At 35.8% G+C, this 12675-nt stretch overlaps 1 long non-coding RNA gene across 1 annotated transcript; it reads right to left on the minus strand.

Moving 5' to 3' along the window:
* Nucleotides 1–4589: 4589 nt before the first annotated feature.
* Nucleotides 4590–6699, minus strand: LOC116511235. The gene is made up of 3 exons (XR_004255730.1): nucleotides 6663–6699; nucleotides 5562–5625; nucleotides 4590–4653 (listed from the first exon to the last, which is right to left on the minus strand). It is a non-coding gene; the product is annotated as an uncharacterized LOC116511235 (long non-coding RNA).
* Between the last annotated feature and the right edge of the window lie 5976 nt (nucleotides 6700–12675).

Raw genomic sequence — 12675 nt, forward strand, 5'->3', positions numbered from 1 at the left:
CAGGATGAATCTTGTCCGTCTCATAAGCAAGCACCTTTATTTTTAACCCAGCTGTGGTAGAAACTCATACAATGAACATAATCTGTAAGAAATCTTTTAAATTCAAGCAAACATTAACTATACCTTATGATGTACAAACAATGGATCTAGTTAAGGTATTCTTTAAAAAGATAAAGAATTACTCCTGTATTTCTATCTTTGTAGATTTCTGGGCTGTTACCATTGCTGAATGGATTTGTCAGACTGTTTCCTATCTTTTCGATAGTTTATGACTCCTTGGACAAATAAAACTGCTAGTAAATGGTTTCTAAAGGTAAAGGTAAAGATTCCCTTTGCACATATGTGTTACTTGTTCCCAACTCTAGGGGAAAGTGCTCATCTCCTTTTCAAAGCTGAAGAGCCAGCGCTGTCCGAAGACATCTCCGGGGTCATATGGCTGGCATGACTAAATGTCAAGGCGCATGGAACACTGTTACCTTCCCGTCAAAGGCGATTCCTATTTTTCTACTTGCGTTTTTTACGTTCTTTCGAACGTAAGGTTGGCAGAAGCTGGGACAAGTAACAGGAGCTCACTTCGTTACACAGCACTAGGGATTCGAACCGCCGAACTGCTGACCTTTCTGATTGACAGGCTCATCTTAGCCACTGATCCACCACATCCCTAAATGGTTTCTAAAGGGAGCCAAAAATTTACGTACTGTGGAATGAAACTCTGACATATAATACTTTTATGCATAATTATTTTCCTTATTAAAGCAAAAGCTTGATTATTGTATTGTTGGCTGCAATATAAAAGGCTCCAGAGTTAAAATAATAATAATAATTTTAAGTTCCACTTGTTTGTCTCAATAGGCTTTTAACAGATTTGGTCTCTAAAAGAGCAAATATTGCAGATAACATGGCTTGGGATATTAGAATAAGGACAAAATCTTAATATGCTTTATGGTTGCAGAATTTAGCCTTATGGGATCAATACTGTTGTTTTACTAGAACTCCTGTGTTGATGCCAGGTTTAAACAGTAGCCAAAATGCATAGAATTAAGAAAGGGAACACTTTTGGAAATATGCTCATCTGACTTTGAAAAAGTACTTTTTAGTTCTTTTTAGTTCTTTTCCTAAAAACATTTATTTCTCATCCTTCTCATCCTTCTTCATTTCAACATACTTGTTTATGATAGAGAATATATGCTCATACCTAAGAAACTATTTAATGAACTATTGTAAAACATACCTAGATCTTCCCAAGATATATTTCTATCTACCTTTATATCTTACAAAGAGTGACTAACTGGGGATTTAAATTTGCAAAGGGAAATCTCGGTATAGAAGGTCAGGACCTTTAGGGGTTTGATAAAAGCCAATGAATCACACTTCCCTGACATGGTAATGGTTTATGGAGACTTAGTTTAATAGAGTTGAAGGGTCTCATAGTGGGGAAGGGTGAATTATAGAAAAGGATAGCCTAATGAAAATGTATAACTACCAAGAGCTGAGAACTTATTAGACTATTAACTGAGGTCATGTTTCAAATGTTGAATATTTTTGAAATGTTGTATGTTTAGTATATAATTCTGAAACAAAAACAAAATAAAGAAAAAAGTTATTTGTAAAATATAGCAGTTTTGTAGGGTATTATTTAGAATACTTTATATATTCATCACGCCGAGATCCTCAGTTATGTTCTGGCTTTCTTGGTCTATATAGTTTGGTTCCTTCAAAAGGAAATTTTGAAAATTTGAAAATCTTTGGTTCTGTAAACCTCTAAACCCTAAACCCACATCTTTCTTCTGTATGAGTGGTATCTGCTTACATTAAAAGAAGACACTTGGGGAATTCATTAATCTTGATTCTTATTTTGGCCACTATGCTGGCTTTAAAAGAGAAATTAATAATTTCATGTTTTATAAGGGGTTCTGTGATACCTCTGGTTAGAGGTAACACATATTCAAATATGAGTTGCAGAAGAATGTCAGTGGACACAGACATGTCTCTATCTTCTGCTTCTGAGCAGTATGTTTTTTGGGTCAGTTCAAGATGATGGTTGCTCAGTATGGAGATCTAGGCAGACAGGAACTGAGGCAAGGCAGGTTGTGCAATAAAACAACCTTTATTCTTAACAAGGCAGAATGCAGTACTGCAGGCAACTTCTGCTGCCTGCCAGCCGCCTGCAATTTGGCAGTTTGATCCTGACCGGCTTAAGGTTGACTTACTGTTTCATCCTTCCGAGGTCGATAAAAGGAGGACCCAGATTGTTGGGGACAATATGCTGACTCTGTAAACCACTTAGAGAGGGCTGTAAAGCACTATGAAGCGGTATATAAGTCTAAGTGCTATTGCTATAAATACATGTTGGTTGACCAGCATCCAAATTTTGATCCCATGACCGCGGGGATACTTTCTTCAATGCCATTGTAATAGTTGCTAAATGAATGGTTGTAAATTGAAGATTATCTGTATATCCATCAAATACAATGAGGAAACTCAAAACATCTGTTTAAAAAGTCAGCCCATTTAAGCAATAAAATAATCAGCTCCGTGATGTCTTTTCACAAGCTACACCATTATGGATGTGCTTTTTCTTGGTCCAAAGAAATATTTACACATTTTCTTCCTTTCTTAAAATAAATACTTTAATTCCAAAACACAAAGGTTGCATGCGCTGTTGAGAGAGAGAGAATTGGAAAATACTAACAGATTATTTCACAAACAGTAATAGTGATATCAAACAAACTTTTGAGATTTCAAAATGTGATGTGGTTGTACCAACAAATTGTTTATTTCACAGCATTTGAAAGTTTAGAGACGGTTAATGTTTTGTTTTTGACACTTATTTCAAACGATCGTGGTCTTCTTTAAAATCATCTAGAGAAAACTGCTTGCAGAGTGTTAAGTATTCCACAGTAATTCTTCCACTTGATGAAACATCCAATTTCTTAATGTTCGTAATTTAGGTCAGAGGAAATCAGTATATATCCCTGGGAAGTTAAAAACATCAACAGAAAGAAATAATTTATCATCTCCAGTTACATTTAAATAGTTTTCATGTTGGTTTCACTATGCGCTAAGTGTACCCCTCATTGCTGACTGTATTTTGCAACATTTTATTATCATTGTTTTCTTGTGGATTTGTAACTCACAATTTTAACTTCCCTCCATTTTGCAGAGGGGACTTTAGTTATTAGGGCATCTAAAATATTGTTTAAAATGTGTAGAACTAAATTTCATATATAGTATAATGTAAGATTCTGAGACATTCTGATACAGAATGGGTTTAGGAGACAGATTAATAATTTTAAATTAAAATAATTTTAGGAAACTTCATTGCTGACTTGAAGGTTGCTATTTTTCATCAAGAAAACTTTAAGCAGAAAACCTAGCCTGAAAGAGCTAAATGAGATGTCTAACTTTGCCCTTATAGTTTAGTTTATACCTAAACTAAATTAGAGATTGTGGTTTCCTTTACAGGTGTTAAATTAACATAGCAGTTCTGAAGTAGTTGTATTATAACTAACTGGGAATGGTTATTGACAATCTTAAATTTATCATTTGATAATTGATAAAATGGTAATATTTATATTCAAAAGGGTTTTGCTTCAGACAGCAATCTAATCATGCTACAGGTTCCTTGCTAAAAATGCCAAATCCATTCAGACCCCTATTTCAAGAGTCTCCTAATATTGATTGAACATGCACTGAAGTCATGTCAGTGCATATTGCCTCCACAGTGACAGAGACTTATGTACAATTCAGACAATCAAATTAACATGTAGAAAATGAAGGTGCTGCAAAAATGTTATGGGATGGAGAAGCACATCAGTCTAATAGGTTCCACCACAAAACCGCGTTCGACTAAAGGGCGCTCGACGAAACCGCGTAGCTGACATCATCACAGCGTGACAACAGCGTGGAGAAAAAAGCACGCTGTAAACACTAAACCTAAAATTAACCCCTAAACCTAAACCTAACCCCCCTAAACCTAACCCTTAACCTAACCCTAAACCTAACCCTAAACCTAACCCTTAACCTAACCCTAAACCTAACCCTAAACCTAACCCTTAACCTAACCCTAAACCTAATCCTAACCCTTAACCTAACCCTAACCCTAACCCTAACCCTTAACCTAACCCTAAACCTAACCCTAACCCTTAACCTAACCCTAAACCTAACCCTTACCTTAACTTGAATCGGCTTGCTTTCAAAACGCTATTTAAAGCGCCCTTCTTTCTCTGCGCTCGCTGTTGTCGCCCTGTTGATGACGTCAGCAACGCGCTTTAATCGGGCGCGCTTTAGTCGAGCGCAGTTTTGTCATGCCACAGTCTAATAAACCCTCCAGCTTATAAGTATATCCATTCTTAGCTATTAACGCTCGATTTTGAGCCAATATCTGATTATTTCATTAAAAACAAAGTAGGTTGTACTTTGTTGTTATTTGTGTTGGGGCTGAAGTTCTGAATATTCCCAAATGTATCTCTCAATAACTTAAACTTATGAGTTTCATCAACAAGGACACCATCACTTTACAATTAAAAATAGAGGGAAACAAAGAGGATATTCTGCAAAGAAAACTGAATTCTACCTTTTTAACTTCAGTCACAGCTTCAGAAAAAACAAGTTTGCCCATTGTGGGTAACTGTAATCCTCTCTTCAGTGCAGCTTAAGATAACAAAGAAAAAAAGGCATTAAAAGGAAAATACACAACAAATAGATGCAATATGATTCTTCTTAGTAACACAAGCTCTGGATAATTTGAAGTGGCATTTTGGTGGCTTTCTAGGAGCAAATAATAATGTTAATTATTATAGTGTAATTAAGACTATAACATGGAATGCCAAGCTCAAGGCAACTCTTAGCGATCAGAATCAGTCATATCCTCTCAGCCTAATGTACCTCACAGCAGGGGTGGGTTCCGGCATCTGTTACTGCTGGTTCACTCAGGGGCACGCTTGATGCGTGCTATGCATGCATGCACAGTAGTAAAAAAATTGCTTCTGCACATGTGCAAAAGCAAAAAACAAGATGGTGGTCCCTACGCCACCGCAAATAGAACCTGTTTGGCGGTGTGGCTGGGCGAGTTACTACCTACTCGGCTGAACCGGTCTGAACTGGTAGGAACCCACCTCTGCCTCACAGAGTGATTGTGGGGAAAACAAGAGGAGGAGCTATGTAATAGGATTGCACAAAATAAGGGTGAGATATAAATCTAACATCTGTATGTCTCCATAAGTTTCTGGAAAAAGGTTGTATATAAATCTAACAAATAAGTAAATGTAGATTCTGATCATATTGACATTTATTACTTAGCTATCACACTATATTTATTATTCTCAAGACTTAATTGCATGCCATTTTGTTGATGACATTTCTGATTGTTTTTAAACATGATTTTACTTTTTAGTTCTTATTCTTAAGGAGTAACAAAGTTGATGTCTGTTTCTGTTGATGTCTGTTTCTGTTATACCTTTCTATAAGACTTAGGATCTTGGTAACCCTTGGGAAATATTTGTTAACTTAAATGATGACCCAAGAACTATAACTTCTGAAGAAAGTTTTCATAATCTTACCAGAGATTGGTGGAATTACTGTATTCTGTAAGGAGTAAGATAAGAGGTTCTTCAAACGTTGGACCTATATAATAGAAAGCTATATTTAACACTACTCCCAGAAAATTGACATACGTATATTTAGGCAAAGTTTGACCTTGATTAGTTTGCTTCATTTAAGTTCTCTTCTGATTTGACTCTATTTTTCAATTTTCTCTAGTCATGTCTCAACCAGCATTATTTTACAAATACTCAAGATTCCCAATTTTGATCTCCCACCTGATGAATTTACTTCTATAAGAGTATATACTGCCCATTGACCAGAAAATAAATCAGTCACCCCACTTAATTAATATAAAATCTCATCAAAGCCCTCTCTTCTTGTCCCTATCTTGTCCCTGGTAATTCCTCTTACTCCTAGTATTTATCCAGATTCAATCTGGAAACAATGGAGAATTTTCTGGCAATATGAACAATTAATCAGTGGGACAGCTTGCTTCCTGCAGTTGTGGCTGCTCCATTGCTGGAATTTTCATGAAAAGTTTGGACAACCATTTGTCCTGGATAGTATAATGACTCCTTCCTAGGACAGACAGTTGGACTGGAAGGCTAGAATGGACTCCAAGACCTATGATTCCATGGCTATCTAATTATGAATTGCCGTGGCGTCAAGAGCAAATATATTGAGTTGTATTTTATTATAACATGTATACAAATAGGTATAAAAAATCTGACCATAAGAATTTATTTTTATGACTGTCCTCCTTTCTACTCTTAACCTTTATTCTACTCTGAATTTCTTTTCAATAAACTTGTGTTTAGAGTAAATTGTGTTTACTCTAAATTATATATTTAGAGTAATGAAGGGGTGAATTTCTTTTCTCTTTAAATGATCATAAGTTTCTGTATACGTTTTGATTGCTTGAAAATGTTGTATAACTGTATCTGTATAGCTAAAAGCTAATAATCAGATTGCCTTTTCATTCACACAATCTAGGAGAAACTCTAACTTCTGTTTTTAACTGCTGGTTCAAGCTCAGAATTAAAACTCATTGCCTTGTATTTTCACAATAAGAAGTATTCTAATACATGTTTCTATTATTATTGTCATTTGTCATTTACCTGGAAAAAGCCAATGCTTGAATAAGTCAGAGACAGGTATAATCTAAAATAAAACATAGGAATACGATAATTTGGTATTTGTAAGTCTTAACATTTTAGTGTGAATTGGTACAAATGGAAGGGGGCACTCATTCTAATGCAAAAATCCAAATTAAAATGAGCTCACCAGCAAACATCTATACAAGTTTTGCTTGAACATGTCTGTTGAAGAGAAGCCTACAACCTTCCTAGATAAATCACAGCTGGGAGAGTAATCAACTTCCTTTATCACAAAATGTAGGAATAATACTAGTATGGATTAGTGTCCAGTAAGATAGTATTCATGATGCTATTCATTATCTTTAGCACTAGAACTAATCTATATACCGTATTTTTCGGAGTATAAGATGCACCTTTTTCCCCTCAAAAAAGAGGTTGAAAATCTCTTATGCACTGAATACAGCATTTTTGGCCTCCCAAAACCCCACACCTTCACCAAAATGCTGAAAAAAAAAATCAAATCTACCATGTTTCTTTTTACATTGTGTAAATGACAGCAATGACAATCCCAAGTGAGAAATTTAGAAAGTAATTATTGTTTAAATTGTAATAATGGACTGAGTTTCTTGATTACCTCTGCAGCTGCAATAAGACAATTAGCTTTTGCTTAGCTATTACTGCATTGGCTTTCAAACCTATAGACTACAAAGAGAGGAAAAAGTATTAATAGATGGACAAAATAATATTTGTGTTTATTTGGGCTAAAACTAGAGTGTTCTATTCATATATGCAAAATAGAAGTTCTTTTTTTTGTTCCTGATCTTTTATTCAACAGGGGGGAGTTTTTCATGTTCTACTTCACCAACATCTCTTTTCTCCCAATTGTTTCCAGTAGGTAACTTAAGTTCTTTGTAACCTGAGATGGTGCCTGAATATCTAAAGGTAGTCATTTCTCACTATTTTCTTTTTTGTGTTTCACCCAATGTATTGTACAGCTGGGGAACAGGCTGACCTATTTGCTGTTAATGTTATGTAAAAGCTCTAGCTCTTTCTTTGAGTAGAGAGCAAAGTTAAATTATTAAAATTTTAAAAATGACATTTTAACCTCTCATTTGCTTAAGAGAATACTAGGTGTACCGAATATTTAAACGATTTGATTGTGAGCAATTTCATTAATTTCAATTCTTAAACAGACTACTGTCTTCTTAGCACCAATTAAAATGTGAATGCCAACAATTTTTTTAATAATGAGCATGGACCATATACCTCTTGAGGGAGTCATTTAATTCACCTACATGGCAATCTCTTATATGGTTCAGTGAACCATAGCTAAGAACAACACTATCCTAACTAACGAATCAAAGACAAGCTAATAACAACAGAGAACACTTTATAGTTGCATTATCTATGACAATTATATCAAAGAGAAGCTCACACACCTATACTTTGCTTCAAAAGCAAATATTGCTTCCTTTGTAAAAGTGAGTACTAAAGGAGGAATTCAAATAGTCAATCCTAAAATAGGGCCAGTGGATTAGTATTATTAGATTTGGCCTTTTATAATATAAAGATAGAAAAAATCCTGGATGGGATTTCTAGGAGAAGTATGGAGAACTGAAGACAGCTGAGTCAGAGATGATATTCAGCAGGTTCTGACCAGTTCTGGAAACCGGTAGTGGAAATTTTGAGTAGTTCGGAGAAGCGGTAAATACCACCTCTGACTGCCCCCCCCCCATCTATTCTTTGCTTCTCGAGTCCCAGCGGATTGGGAGGGAATGGGGATTTTGTAGTAACCTTCCCCTGGAATGGGGAGGGAATAGAGATTTCACAGTATCCTTCTCTTGCCATGTCCACCAAGCCACGCCCACCAAACCATGCCACACCTGCCATGCCACGCCCACAGAACCTGTAGTAAAAAATTTGAATCCCACCAATCAGCTGAGTGATATCAGTGCCAACAAATCTGATTGACAAATACCAAGGCAGTGGTAAGCCTGGACATGGAGAAAACATTTTAAAACAAGGAAAAATACTAAAAACAAGCATAAAAACAGAAAGTCAGAAATGAGAAAAATGGATGGGAACCAAGAAAACAAGCGGTTTAATCACTTTTGCACATTACATCAAATTATTACATAGATGTGATTTTCATGGGCTGGCTCTTGATCATCTCTATAATAAGTGGCAGGGAAGAAGTTAGTTTTATTCAACCAATTACTTTTATATATTATAATATTCTATAATTACTTACTACATTCACAGCAAAGATGGGTTTATTCATTGAGTTTGACAGAAGAGCAGATACTACTACAAAACAAGGAATCTCTATAGTGAAACTGTTATTTTTCAGTCTTAAAACTGGAGCTGCAGTCACCATCAATTTCATTCTCACTGGGTGTGATTTGGCATAATGCTGCCTAACCTGCACAAATAAATAATTATTTTATAATAATTATATACATAATTATTGGGCCTCAAATCTACATTGCTACATATCTTTACTTTAAAACAACATCTGTATGTGATTAATCCCATGCATGTATACTTGGACATGTAATCCCACTATCCAGTGAGATTTATGTTCTGATAAATTTGTTTAGAATTGTTAAGTATGGTTATTTCAAAGATGGAATTAGCAATATGAAGAGTAATAAAATTCTTAGGTTTTTACATATTACTTACACATTATGTGCATGTTGTCATTCATAATTTACAAAATTTCTATGCCTCATATCTACTCCTGCCATACTAGGGTGAAAGCAACTACTTTTGTAGAGTAGCTACAAAATTAGAAAAACAAAGAATCAGATCTTATATTGGTTCGTATGGGTTGAGATTCTGATCCTAATGGAGCTGGATTAATATTTTTCCTTCATTGTTCAGTCAAATCATTAATTTCCATGGAGGAGGAAATGGACAAATATCAACATGAATTTCCTGCTGTCACATGTCCTTTGATCCTTTTCTTGAATGCATGCTGAAAGACACAATCTGTCCTAAAATCACATTTTGTCTAAAGTAAATGCTGAAATTTTTTGGAAACCAATCAATACTTATCAAACATTCATGTATATAAACCCATAATTGTTTAGATTTTTTAAAATAGTTCATGCTTACTTGAGGAATGACTTTGCTTAAGGTATCTGTGGTTAAATTAAAGTATGAAGAATGCTGCAAAACGAAAGAAATATATGAGTCTCCTACTCATCTTTTAAATGAAGCACTACTTAAATCCCTTCCCTTGATTACCATCATGGAGTGTTGTATGCATAGGAGCAGAAATTTTTATGTTTCTTTCCACATATTTATTTTTCAAATTTATATCCTACCTTTCTTTTGGAACCTTAAGAAGGTCTACATAGTGCTTTCCACTTCCCGCCCCAATAATTCTGTGAAATAGGCTAGGTCAAGAAAGAGGGTCTTAAGACATCCAGCTAGCAGTGAGAATGATGCTTCTTTGTTGAAATGGAATGAGTGATTGGATGGATGAGAAAGGTGAAAACTTGAGTTTGTATTGTGTTGTGTTGCCCCTTTATAAAAGGCATATTGAATCTAGGGAGACCAAATGTACAAAAATTAGGATGAGATTACTGCTTGTTAGTCATCTATTAACTTGGTTTGACATTAAAGTTATTCGGCATGGTGTTAACAAACATAACAGGGAGTTGGAATATAGATTATTGCTTTCCTCTTTGCTGCTGTTCATAGTCCTTCAAGTACTCAAGAAAGGGGCTGCAAAAATCCAAATGACTGCTGTATAGCAAAAAAAAACTTAGTTGCTAAAAATTGACTCTGACATGATGGTACATAATCAAACAATTATCCAACAATGAAGATCTTCAAGTTTGAAAAAAACACCAAGATTTCTTTCTAGAAATAAACATATGAATATGAACAATATGAACACAAGTTTAAATGACAGATATTTGCAGCCTTTATAATATCCATATCAGTTGCTTTGCTTGAGTTAGTGGTTACTTTGACCCCATATATGATCACATGCATTTTTTTCAAGATCACTTAGGACTTTTCAAAAGTTTAGGCTCATTCACAAAATATGTAATACTACTAATAATGCTGTTGATACTATTGACAATTACCTCTTCAGAAAAAGTTATCTTTGACACTCTAATAGTGTAATAAGTTGAAGTAATAGAGTTTAGCAAAGATTCAGAAATTCCACCGAAGAGCATATAGTTGTTCTTTTCTGGAAAAGTGAAGGGAGCAGCCGCAAAGGAAGATTCGGTGCGATTACTTGAAAAATACACAGAAACCTGAAAAAGATATTTATAGAACAAATTTTTACTTATAGAACGAAACAGGTACTCCACGGCCTCTTAATGGCGTGTTAGTCTTATTGATTTCAATGTGCTTAATTTAAAAGTGTACCTCCTTCTCTGAGAAAATGTCCGTGACTGCTCATGCATTTCTTTACCATTCCAGCTACAGGTTTCCCACAAGTGAATGAGGTGATTTTGATTGAAAAATGCAACTCCAAAAATCTAATTCCATTTATGCAGCTACATATTTTTATAATGAACTCACAGGGACCAAAAGGATGGTTGTTTAAAAACTCCATTGCTCCTTAGAGGTAAAGGTTTCCCTTGCCCATATGTGCTAATTGTTTCCTGCCTCTAGGGGGCAGTGCTTATCTCCATTTCAAAGCTGAAAAGCTAGCGCTGTCCGAAGACCACTCCATGGTCATATGACTGGCATGACTAAACACCAAAGGAACACAGAACACTGTAACCTTCCCACCAAAGTGGTCCCTATTTTTCTACTTGCATTTTTACAGGTTTTTGAACTGCTAGGTTGGCAAAAGCTGGGACAAGTAACAGGAGCTCACTCCGTTACGCGGCGCTAGGGATTCAAACCGCTGAACTGCCAATCTATCTGATCAACAAACCCAGCATCTTAGCCAGTGAGCCATCGCATCCCTCCATTGCCCCTTATTGGCCTCCATTTCTGATATTTGAAAGAAATGTTCCCATTTACTTCATTGTATGTTTTCAACTTTATCTCAGACAACTTTGGATCAGAAGTGCAGCACAGAGTACAAGGTGATCCACAGTATTTTGTCAGCATCTAGGACAGGGTCAAAACCTACAGCAGTAATTTAATTTAGAAATTATATATTTTAAAATTTCTTTATACTTTATGCATCAAGTATTACATGTATTATTGGTGGAAAATCGCTTATGTAGTTTCTGCTGAAAAAAATGACCCTTAAGATATTTTGGTATAACCTTAGAGCAGGTGTGTCAAACTCGATTTCACTGAGGGCGGCATCAGGTTGTGTTTGACCTTGGACTCTGGGTGGGGCATCGCCAGGGAGGGCATGGCCAGCTTGGGATCACTCATCAAGGCTCCATTTTTGGCTGCGACGGTCTCCTGGAGCAGCTTTCCTGGGCTCTGATTTTGCTGGTAGAAGGCTCCAGGAGGCCATTGTGGCTGAAAACAGAGCCTGGGCAGACTGGGCTAGGCCTTCCCGAGCTCTGTTTTCACTGGCAGAGGGTTACAAGAGGCCATCGCAGCCAAAAAAGGAGCCCCAGGAGGGCTGCGAGCCATTTTTGGAGGGCTGAGCTCCCAAAAATGGAGGACTGAGCTCCATTTTTGCTGGCAGAGCCACCGCAGGCCGGTCGTTTGCTGTTTATAGGGTGGACTTGAAACAAATAAATTATTTTCTTTGTTTCTTTTCTAATATTTGTACAGTATTATTTTTATCTTGTTCAAAATTTTCAATTAAAATATAAGAAAGACAATATTTGCAAGTGGTGAATGAACAGTTACAATATCTTGTTTGGCTCTGAGTTTTGATTTATTTTACTTTTGACTTTCAGCTTTTTCAAATTTTCTATTCCTATTCTATGCTTTCGCTATAATTACCATTATGCCTCAGGCATAGCTGCGGGTTATGGAGTTTGTAATTACACAGACTAAAATGGTTTAGGAAGGCAGATTTAAGTCCAATTTTAGCTGTGTTTAGTTTTTGTTATTAATTCGTGTCCCTTCCCAATAAAGGAGGTACTTGTAT

The sequence above is a fragment of the Thamnophis elegans genome, chromosome 7 (genome assembly GCF_009769535.1).
Source record: "Thamnophis elegans isolate rThaEle1 chromosome 7, rThaEle1.pri, whole genome shotgun sequence".
Lineage (NCBI taxonomy): Eukaryota > Metazoa > Chordata > Lepidosauria > Squamata > Colubridae > Thamnophis > Thamnophis elegans.